General features: G+C 37.4%; 1 long non-coding RNA gene across 1 annotated transcript; it reads left to right on the top strand.

Moving 5' to 3' along the window:
• Window positions 1-1,073: 1,073 nt before the first annotated feature.
• LOC144642853 (uncharacterized) lies at window positions 1,074-9,860 on the top strand. The gene is made up of 4 exons (XR_013568799.1): window positions 1,074-1,224; window positions 2,453-2,584; window positions 4,394-4,548; window positions 7,399-9,860. It is a non-coding gene; the product is annotated as an uncharacterized LOC144642853 (long non-coding RNA).
• Window positions 9,861-10,786: the final 926 nt, after the last annotated feature.

Raw genomic sequence — 10,786 nt, forward strand, 5'->3', positions numbered from 1 at the left:
ATACAACACAAGACGGTTTTCTGGAATAAGCTGTTTTTCTATTGGATTAAGGATGGATCTGACGGTAGCTAGAGAGCCCTGGGGAATCTTCGTTAGATATTTGCTTTGCCTTCTCCATAATCGGCTCAAATAATAACACAGTGGTTAAACCGAGCTTTACACTACCGTGTGTAAATGTGATTTAAAGTTGGTGCAAAGATGTCTCTTTATCTGCCTTTATACTCGAGTGTAAAGCTGGGATAAAGGTCAGCTTTAAGAAATGTGAATTCAGTGTATAGCTGAATAAATTCTAAATTTATTCCAGCTTTATTTGAGCTTTACACCACGGTAAAGTTATATTTTCATGCTGTACAGCCCGTGATATGAAAGAGTTTTGTGACGTATTATTATAGCCCGTAAATTGTCAGCGGTCTTTCTAGTCGTTCCTGAAGACAGTAAAACGGCCTTTGCTTGATTGCTGTGTACGTGAAGTTTGTTAGCTTATAAATTTTTGTGCCCGCCTGGTGGTGGAAGGACATCGTTAAGTCTGGAAGCCCGCAAGTCCCCAGCATATCTCAAAGAACCGAGATGTGTTGTTGCTCCTAGATCGCTGAGAGCGTCGATCGACGCTGGCGGTATAACTTAGCAATCAAAGACAACACGGATCCAGCTGAGAGACTAAAAGCAATTCTTTACCAAAAAAGTATGTTACCGAGACTTGGGGCTCATTTGCCCAACGTTGCCGTGTTGGAAGTTTGAAACTGAAGAGTTGCCTTTAGACTCTAAAAAATCTTTGAAAATGAGGCCGTTATCCTTTCCGCGTTGAATTGACTCAAGGATATCCCATAATATTCATTCATCGAAACTGTTTTTCATAACAAAACTGTATTTCGTTAGGACTGCCGCGTCACTGTTTGTTGCGACTGTTCGTGTTATATAAGCGGGATTGAAATACACGGAACCGATGGGAAGCTAATTTAAGGTTAAAGCAAGGAAATGATTGCTTTTTTTCGACCACGAACGGAGCTATTTGGCCCTTATTTCCAAGAAGAAACGGAGGATTGAAACTTGCTCTTGTATTGCGTTACAGAGTGACTGCCTCCTGACTGCACTGGACGTTGGGATCTGGAAACGACTCTTATCTGTGGACCGTGCAGGAAGCGATGTGATGAAAGCATGATATTTGCTGTAGCTGTGAGCTGTGCATAAGTGCTAAATGGAAAGCTGGACAAGGCAAACAACAATGTAAGTAAGATCTTAACGTCTTAAGTGCCATTTCCTTGCCTGAAGTTTTTTTTTTGCTATAATGTTAATGTTTTTGCTATAATATGATACTAGTTCTAAATTTCAGAATACCCGGCCACTTCATGTACATGTGTCGGGACCTTTTGTAGAACGAGGCATAACACAATAGATTCTATTCTTATTCAATGACATGTAAATAAGTGGCCGGGTATTCTGAAGTTTAGCCATAAATTTATAAATGTAAAATTTTTACAAATGTAATTCTTAATTTTTAGTATAGTAGGTCCACATCAGCACTTTGGCTGCCTTTTACCCAACCTACTTATCAAATAAAGGATGTATACATGTATGTGTATGCGATTTTTCGATCGCTTTTTCTCACAATCGAAATGCCATCCTGTCAGCCATTTAGATAATTCTCACATTACACAAGTCTAGGTTTCACTGTACTTCATGCATTAGCTTTCTTTCCTGTGCCGATTCCCAAAACGATCCGTTTTCCAGTTATTATAATATTATATAATTATTATAATATTATATATTATTAAGAAAAGAAACGAACCGATGTCTTTCACTGAGTTTTACTAACTCCCCTGTATGTATTTAGATTTAAGTGTATGCCATTGATTTGTCACAATTTCTTGCTTTCATTGTAACACCTTTCTACTAAATTGTAAAAGTGTTTGTTATTTTCCTGATAAAGTGACTTCATTGGCTGCTTAGTGAAAATTATGACTTAAATTTTATGCGGAATCTTTTCATGCTATTCCATGGAAAAAGATGTCAATAGGTTTGGCTTAGTGTTACAGTTAAGGCTTAAAACAGCAACCTTCACCCCTTAACCCCTGGGAGTGTCTTGCAGTTGGCTCATAGTGTCATCACTTGACCAATTGTTTTTCCAATAAATATTCATTTGACTTTTTTACACCAACATTGTCTTTAAATGACCTGCATTTTAAAAGCATACAATTGTAATCAGGGGAATTTAATGTTGATCTGATCCTTGGGGCTAAGACTGCTTGCTGAGACTAATATATTGAAGTGAAAAAAACAAATGGGGTCTCGCATAATTGTTGGAATGCTTAGTAAAAATACAGGCAAAGTGAAATTATACTACATGCAATTAAAAAATAGAAACTGAAATTTGACAGTTATACTCCATCAATTTATCATTCTGTCAGTACCAAGTACATAATACTCATTTTTTCAATCGTGGTTGTTTTTACAGGTTCTTCTGCTAAATGCTTGAAAGTCCTTAAAGTTTGCAGGCCTACCTTAACCATTTTATAGGGCGGAGCAATGCAAGACCTTATAATAAAAACATACAACAACGACGACGCAGTAAAAAGGACTGAAAAAGGTTAGTAAAAGTGTTTTGTGCTGAAATAAATAACAAAAAAGAAAATCTGCCAGTCTTGGTCTCTTTCATGGGCACTGCACAGCATAAAAATTGGGATTTACATGAAAATTATGGTGGTTAAATCTGGTATAAAGTTGAATAACCAACTTTATACCATCAATTAAATGCTGTAAAGGTGGTTAAACCGAGCTTTACACTACCGTGTGTAAATGTGATTAAAAGTTGGTGTAAAGGAGTCTCTTTATCTGCCTTTATACTTAAGTGTAAAGCTGGGATAAAGGTCAGTTTTAAAAAATGTAAAGTCAGTGTATAGCTGAATAAATTCCAAATTTATTCCAGCTTTATTTGAGCTTTACACCACAGTAAAGATCCATCCGGAATCGGCTCAAATAATAAATTGCCCAATTCCAACTTCAAAGACAATTTGAAAAGCCAATTAAGAGGCATAAATCAGAACGTCAAAGTTTGTGCTCATTCTGCAGTTGTAGCAGAAGTTTTCAGCCATTTGGCGATTTTAATAGGCAATTATGAAAGACGGCATTTAAAAACAAATTCGCGATTAAGTAGACTTTCACAGTCCCCTAATAAGGTATTATATCTTTTCCACAACACAACACAACACAACACAACACAATACAACTCGGGACTGTGAAAGTTCACAGTCCCCTAATAAGGCATTATATCTTTTTCCACAACACAACACAATACAATACAACACAACACAGCACAACACAACACAATACAACACAAGACGGTTTTCTGGAATAAGCTGTTTTTCTATTGGATTAAGGATGGATCTGACGGTAGCTAGAGAGCCCTGGGAAATCTTCGTTAGATATTTGCTTTGCCTTCTCCATAATCGGCTCAAATAATAACACAGTGGTTAAACCGAGCTTTACACTACCGTGTGTAAATGTGATTTAAAGTTGGTGCAAAGATGTCTCTTTATCTGCCTTTATACTCGAGTGTAAAGCTGGGATAAAGGTCAGCTTTAAGAAATGTGAATTCAGTGTATAGCTGAATAAATTCCAAATTTATTCCAGCTTTATTTGAGCTTTACACCACGGTAAAGTTATATTTTCATGCTGTACAGCCCGTGATATGAAAGAGTTTTGTGATGTATTATTATAGCCCGTAAATTGTCAGCAGTCTTTCTAGTCGTTCCTGAAGACAGTAAAACGGCTTTTGCTTGATTGCTGTGTACGTGAAGTTTGTTAGCTCATAAATTTTTGTGCCCGCCTGGTGGTGGATGGACATCGTTAAGTCTGGAAGCCCGCAAGTCCCCAGCATATCTCAAAGAACCGAGATGTGTTGTTGCTCCTAGATCGCTGAGAGCGTCGATCGACGCTGGCGGTATAACTTAGCAATCAAAGACAACACGGATCCAGCTGAGAGACTAAAAGCAATTCTTTACCAAAAAAGTATGTTACCGAGACTTGGGGCTCATTTGCCCAACGTTGCCGTGTTGGAAGTTTGAAACTGAAGAGTTGCCTTTAGACTCTAAAAAATCTTTGAAAATGAGGCCTTTATCCTTTCCGCGTTGAATTGACTCAAGGATATCCCATAATATTCATTCATCGAAACTGTTTTTCATAACAAAACTGTATTTCGTTAGGACTGCTGCGTCACTGTTTGTTGCGACTGTTCGTGTTATATAAGCGGGATTGAAATACACGGAACCGATGGGAAGCTAATTTAAGGTTAAAGCAAGGAAATGATTGCTTTTTTTTCGACCACGAACGGAGCTATTTGGCCCTTATTTCCAAGAAGAAATGGAGGATTGAAACTTGCTCTTGTATTGCTTTACAGAGTGACTGCCTCCTGACTGCACTGGACGTTGGGATCTGGAAACGACTCTTATCTGTGGACCGTGCAGGAAGCGATGTGATGAAAGCATGATATTTGCTGTAGCTGTGAGCTGTGCATAAGTGCTAAATGGAAAGCTGGACAAGGCAAACAACAATGTAAGTAAGATCTTAACGTCTTAAGTGCCATTTCCTTGCCTGAAGTTTTTTTTTTTTGCTATAATGTTAATGTTTTTGCTATAATATGATACTAGTTCTAAATTTCAGAATACCCGGCCACTTCATGTAGTGTCGGGACCTTTTGTAGAACGAGGCATAACACAATAGATTCTATTCTTATTCAATGACATGTAAATAAGTGGCCGGGTATTCTGAAGTTTAGCCATAAATTTATAAATGTAAAATTTTTACAAATGTAATTCTTAATTTTTAGTATAGTAGGTCCGCATCAGCACTTTGGCTGCCTTTTACCCAACCTACTTATCAAATAAAGGATGTATACATGTATGTGTATGCGATGTTTCGATCGCTTTTTCTCACAATCGAAATGCCATCCTGTCAGCCATTTAGATAATTCTCACATTACACAAGTCTAGGTTTCACTGTACTTCATGCATTAGCTTTCTTTCCTGTGCCGATTCCCAAAACGATCCATTTTCCAGTTATTATAATATTATATAATTATTATAATATTATATATTATTAAGAAAAGAAACGAACCGATGTCTTTCACTGAGTTTTACTAACTCCCCTGTATGTATTTAGATTTAAGTGTATGCCATTGATTTGTCACAATTTCTTGCTTTCTTTGTAACACCTTTCTACTAAATTGTAAAAGTGTTTGTTATTTTCCTGATAAAGTGACTTCATTGGCTGCTTAGTGAAAATTATGACTTAAATTTTATGCGGAATCTTTTCATGCTATTCCATGGAAAAAGATGTCAATAGGTTTGGCTTAGTGTTACAGTTAAGGCTTAAAACAGCAACCTTCACCCATTAACCCCTGCGAATGTCTTGCAGTTGGCTCATAGTGTCATCACTTGACCAATTGTTTTTCCAATAAATATTTATTTGACTTTTTTACACCAACATTGTCTTTAAAAGATCTGCATTATAAAAGCATACAATTGTATCAGGGGAATTTAATGTTGATCTGATCATTGGGGCTAAGACTGCTTGCTGAGACTAATTGCCAACGAGACAGGCGAGCGAAAACGCGAGCCTGTCTCGGCGGTAGGATATAGAGCCGTGCGTAGTTCGAGGGCTATGCAGAAAAAATCTCAGAATCTTTCAGCTCGATTTTCGTGTAATCCGGTTCCGACAGTGATATTTTTTTGGCCATATTAGGATGTAGGCGGAAGTTGTCGAAAACGCAATTTCCGATGTTTTTAGCCAATCCATTCAGCAGAATCTGTTCAGCACGTGCACACTTTGTTGTAGTTTGGCCAATCAGCGCGCTACTAATTTTGTTTAGTACGTGCATTGGCAACAAAAATTCCCAGACAAGATGCGTCTCAGATAACAAAGAGGTTTCAAATCTGTTCGCTTCAAAAAGCCAAAATTCCCGAACTAGAGATTGAAATACGAAAGAAACTTGAATTAAACTTTGTTTCGAATTTAATTTCATTTAAGATGAAGGCAAGAAATGCATTACAAAGCTTCAAAATTTCCAAAGCTTCGAAAATTTCGAAGTCATACAAATTTGCATGCGTAATTAAGTTAGGTCGGCCAATGAAAACAACAGGGAAACGAATTTGGTGTCGTGGATTTTATCGATCAGAAGAGAGCTATTTAGAGTTTTTTTTCGTTTCTCGAATTTATAAAATAAATGCCCTATACTTCATTTTTTTACTGGAGTGTCTAGCTTTTTTTTCTCGGACAACCGGGCCTTGAATTTTCCTTCTCAAACTCATTAATAATTCATCAAGTTAAAACAAAGAAAATTATAACCGTGACGGTGGTTTGGAAACCCGATCTTAATTAGCATAGATTTTTACGATTTTATTTCTTCGTTTACTCCGTAGTTTTTGTTTCGATTGAGAAGATATATCAAACACTCGAGACAGTGTTTCATCGGCTATCCAAACACCTCGAATTTCGTCAAAAATACTCCGCTGCGCGTCGTATTTTCAACTCTCTTCTCGGTGTTTGGATATCCCGATGAAACACTGCCTCTCGTGTTTGATATATTACTTAAAGCTGTCTCAACAACAACAGTTTAACGTGACATTTGAGACGTCACGCATTGCGCGTGATGAATTATTCTCGGAACGGTGGTAGTAAAATAAAATAAACTTGTTCCATCTTTGGCCACAAAGATGGAACCTCACATTTGTTGGATACTTACGTGTTGAGTGGATTAAACTGCAGTGTGGAAAGTTTAAAATGATTTGTTTTGGCAAATCTTTGTAAAAGTTTGCTTTTTGTTTCGTAATTTATTTTCCGAGTTCAGTGGGTCATTACAACTTTGATTAAGACCTTTAGGACTTTAAAACAGCTAAAACAGCAGAAACCTTTCCAAAATAGCGGCTTCGAACAACAATGGCTTGAAACTCTCAAAAAGCATAAGGTTAAAAGATTTCTCACTAAATCTTCACTACTTTGGTATTATTTTAGAACTTTTTCCTCATTTAGCCTTCACAAAATCGCATTTTATTCCAGAAACATTCAAGATTTTCAAAGAAAACACCCAATGTTTATTGATCGGACCAAAATCATAAAGCGTACTTTCAGCCAAACATTTACAATTATCCTCCCTTCTTCTCTCCCGTTGTACTCGTTGGCATTTCTACCGATAGGTACCACTAGTATATTGAAGTAAAAAAAAAACAAATGTGGTCTCGCAGAATTGTTGGAATGCTTAATATAAATACAGGCAAAGTGAAATTATACTACATGCAATTAAAAAATAGAATCTGAAATTTGACAGTTATACTCCATCAATTTATCGTTCTGTCAGTACCAAGTACATATAAATACTCATTTTTTCAATTGTCTTTGTTTTTACAGGTTCTCCTGCTAAATGCTTGAAAGTCCTTAATGTTTGCAGGCCTACCTTAACCATTTTATAGGGCGGAGCAATGCAAGACCATATTAAAAAACACACAACAGCGTAGTATTTAGTATTTAGCAATATTTAGTTTGATACACGACCTAACAAGCATTGTGCTTAAAACCCCTATCGTGTTAAATAAAGAACGTGATGATGATGATGATTGTGATAATAATGAAGATGATGATGATGATGATGACGACGACCCCAATCAAGCGACAAACAATCTTCCTTTCGCTCCCTTGAAAGTAGCGACGCCATGACACGTCACTCAGATTGAGTACAGCACGGTAATCGCATCAGCCAATGAGAAGAGACTTTTACTGGTGCACAATTATGCTCAGCCAATGACAGAGAATTTGACTGGTGCACAAGAAACAATACAAAATGTGCACTAGTGCACATATTGAGCAGAGTTCTACAAAGAGGGGGGGAAGGAGTGAGGACTGGGCTAAGTAAAAAAATCAAGGCGCTGGTCCGCCGGAGGCTGTTAAAAATGCGTTGCTGTTGGGAAAAAAACTAATTCTGTATTATAATTAAACACCTGGGACGAATTGGCATCTTCTGGCATGGTTTTCGTTGGTTTTCTATTATGTCTTGACTATTTTGACTAGTTTCTGGAAAATAGTTGCACTAGTCTATATTCAGCAGTGGCTAAGATATTACAAGTATTAATTGAAAGCATAGATTATAGCAAAAAAAATTCTAAAATTCATTGTATTTTTCTATTATTTCCCACTGAGAAAGACCGTATACTGAGATATTAGTGCTTTGATGAATCAGGAGTAACCAATGGTCAGTTTGGCTGCCTCTTTTTTTAGTTTTCAAGAATAAGCTGTTACTCTATTGAATTGATAAGTATTTTAACTAACAATATAAAGAGCCCTTTGAAGTCTTCATCACTTATTTTGGCAGCCTCTGCTTTACCTTCTCCGGCATCCCCTTAAGTAGTTAACTATCATAGCTCTTCTTTACAGACAATTTGAAGAGCGAAGAAGCGACCTTTGTTTTGTTTTGTTGTGTTTAGTTATGTTGTGTTGTGTTGTGTTGTGTTGTGTTGTGTTTTGTTGTGTTGTGTTGTGTTGTGTTGTGTTGTGTTGTGTTGTGTTGTGTTGTGTTGTGTTGTGTTGTGTTGTGTTGTGTTGTGTTGTGTTGTGTTGTGTTGTGTTGTGTTGTGTTGTGTTGTGTTGTGTTGTGTTGTGTTGTGTTGTGTTGTGTTGTGTTGTGTTGTGTTGTGTTGTGTTGTGTTGTGTTGTGTTGTGTTGTGTTGTGTGAGCCAGGGGAAACTTGTTTACCTTTTCCTCCGCTTGACATGTTCTTTCTGAGATAGATGTTTTATCGTCTTACTGTCTTTTAACTGCCCAAGAAGCGTTAAGATACTACAAGAATACCATTTGGGTGATTGACTAACTGAAAGCATCCCAAAGAAGAAAACATACAGTCTTTCATAATACAATTTCAAAACTCATTGTACTACCTTTTATTGCCCACTGAGATAGACCATATCCTAAAATCTTAGTGATTTGTTGAATTGAGAGCATCCTCGGAGACCCAGGGGCAGTTAGTGGGGCGAAACGAAGGAATAAACCGGGCAGAAATCGTAGTGACGAAAGTTTTCAAGAACGGCACGAAGTGCCCCTGGGCAACGAGTCTCTCCAGACCATTTCCAAACGGCTCTCCGAATGCTGGCTCCCGATTGGGCAGAAAAAAACCTTTGTATTATTCTGCCCAATCGGCGAGCAGTAACTTGGGAATCACTTTCGTGTGTTCTTACACGCCGTCTACTGCGTCAGCCATACTTGTGTCGTTCGTTCACCAAAGCTCTACATGCGAGGGAAATTTCCATTTAGCCCAAAATAATCAGGGAATCATTTCCGATGTCAGAGAGAAAGATATTTCAAGATCGACGGGGAAATTTTCGTTTGGACTAGTCAGAGGTATCGTAAATACTGGCTTGTTTATCGATCGCCCGCTCAATTGAGCTTGTAGGTTTGAAATATTAATTTTCTTATCCGAGCTTCTTTCTTTGATAGAATTGGAGTTCTGTATGTCGAGGGTTTCTCCTTTGAGTTCGATTGTTAAAGATCAGGTAATGGTTAGTTACTTAAGGTCTCTTTCCTTGGAAGCTGCATTCATTAAAGAAAGTGACAAGGGAAGGCTAAGTTTTGGAAATTATTTTGCACCGCGACATTAAAGGAAGAATGTAGTTGCTGCCATCTGTGACAAAGCTCACCCCGTAGTTCAATTTAGTTCAATTTAGATGAATTGTGTACCAACCCAATGTACAGATAAAACTTTGCTGTTATATAGCTCATGCACTTCATTGTGCAACCCAGCCTACTGTCAAGCCAAAGTGGTGCTAAGTGAATTTACAAGAAATATAATGTACATATGCTTGCTGTGTAGTCTTGAAATACAAAGAAATATACAAGCCACTGGTAATTTGCATCAGTATGTAATAGAAAAAATTATTACACATTTTAAGACTGACTTCTTGTTTTAATTTCAATACCAGAAACATCTAATTTCATTTATCTATCCAGCAGGGTAAAGGGAAGGTGCTAGTTGTTACATTTTCTTAGGGTGAGTCCAGGGTGGGTAATTGGGACTTCTAGTGATGGGGATGATTGTATGGACTTTAGGACTTTAAGCAAAGCCCAAAGAAATCCTTGAACCAAAAATGAACCCCAGAAATTTCACATACCAAATTGAATTTCCAGAAAGAGTCAATTACACTAGAAATTGAACTCCGGGACACTTTGCAGACTATTGATATACCCAGTTTAATACCACATGCAATGTGAAGCAACACCTTTGTTAACTCAGCCAAAAACAGAATCAGATGTCTACAAACCTTAATATATGTGACAGATTTTAAAATGTGCAGTGAACTGTACAAATCAGTTTTCTTGGGAACTTTATCGGACAAAGCACACTACCCAGATGGTGCAAGAAGCCTGTGAAAGGAATGGTGTCAATGTACCACAATAGCACTTCACCCTCTATTCAAAAGCATGTGTTGCAATTACTCAAGGATCCTGATTGGTAAAGTCAGAATTGTAATTGCAACAAATCCACCTAGGCAACCCTCCAAGTTTATTTTTTACCTTGGTGGCCATTTGGCCACCGACTGCTCAGTTTTGGTCGCCAGTGAAAAATTTAGTAGCTAAATTAAGCTCACGCTTTCAATCCTTCTTCTCAATTTTATCGGGGGTGGAAGGGAAATAATGAATAATGAATAACGGGCTAAAACAGAAAATGAATAAAGAATATTTGAGGTTTCAATGCTTGGAATAATGAATAAGTTGTTTCCAGTAAAGGAATAATGAATAGCGGTTATTCACT

The sequence above is a fragment of the Oculina patagonica genome, chromosome 2, assembly GCF_052425735.1.
Source record: "Oculina patagonica isolate OP01 chromosome 2, crgOcupat, whole genome shotgun sequence".
Taxonomy (NCBI): domain Eukaryota; kingdom Metazoa; phylum Cnidaria; class Anthozoa; order Scleractinia; family Oculinidae; genus Oculina; species Oculina patagonica.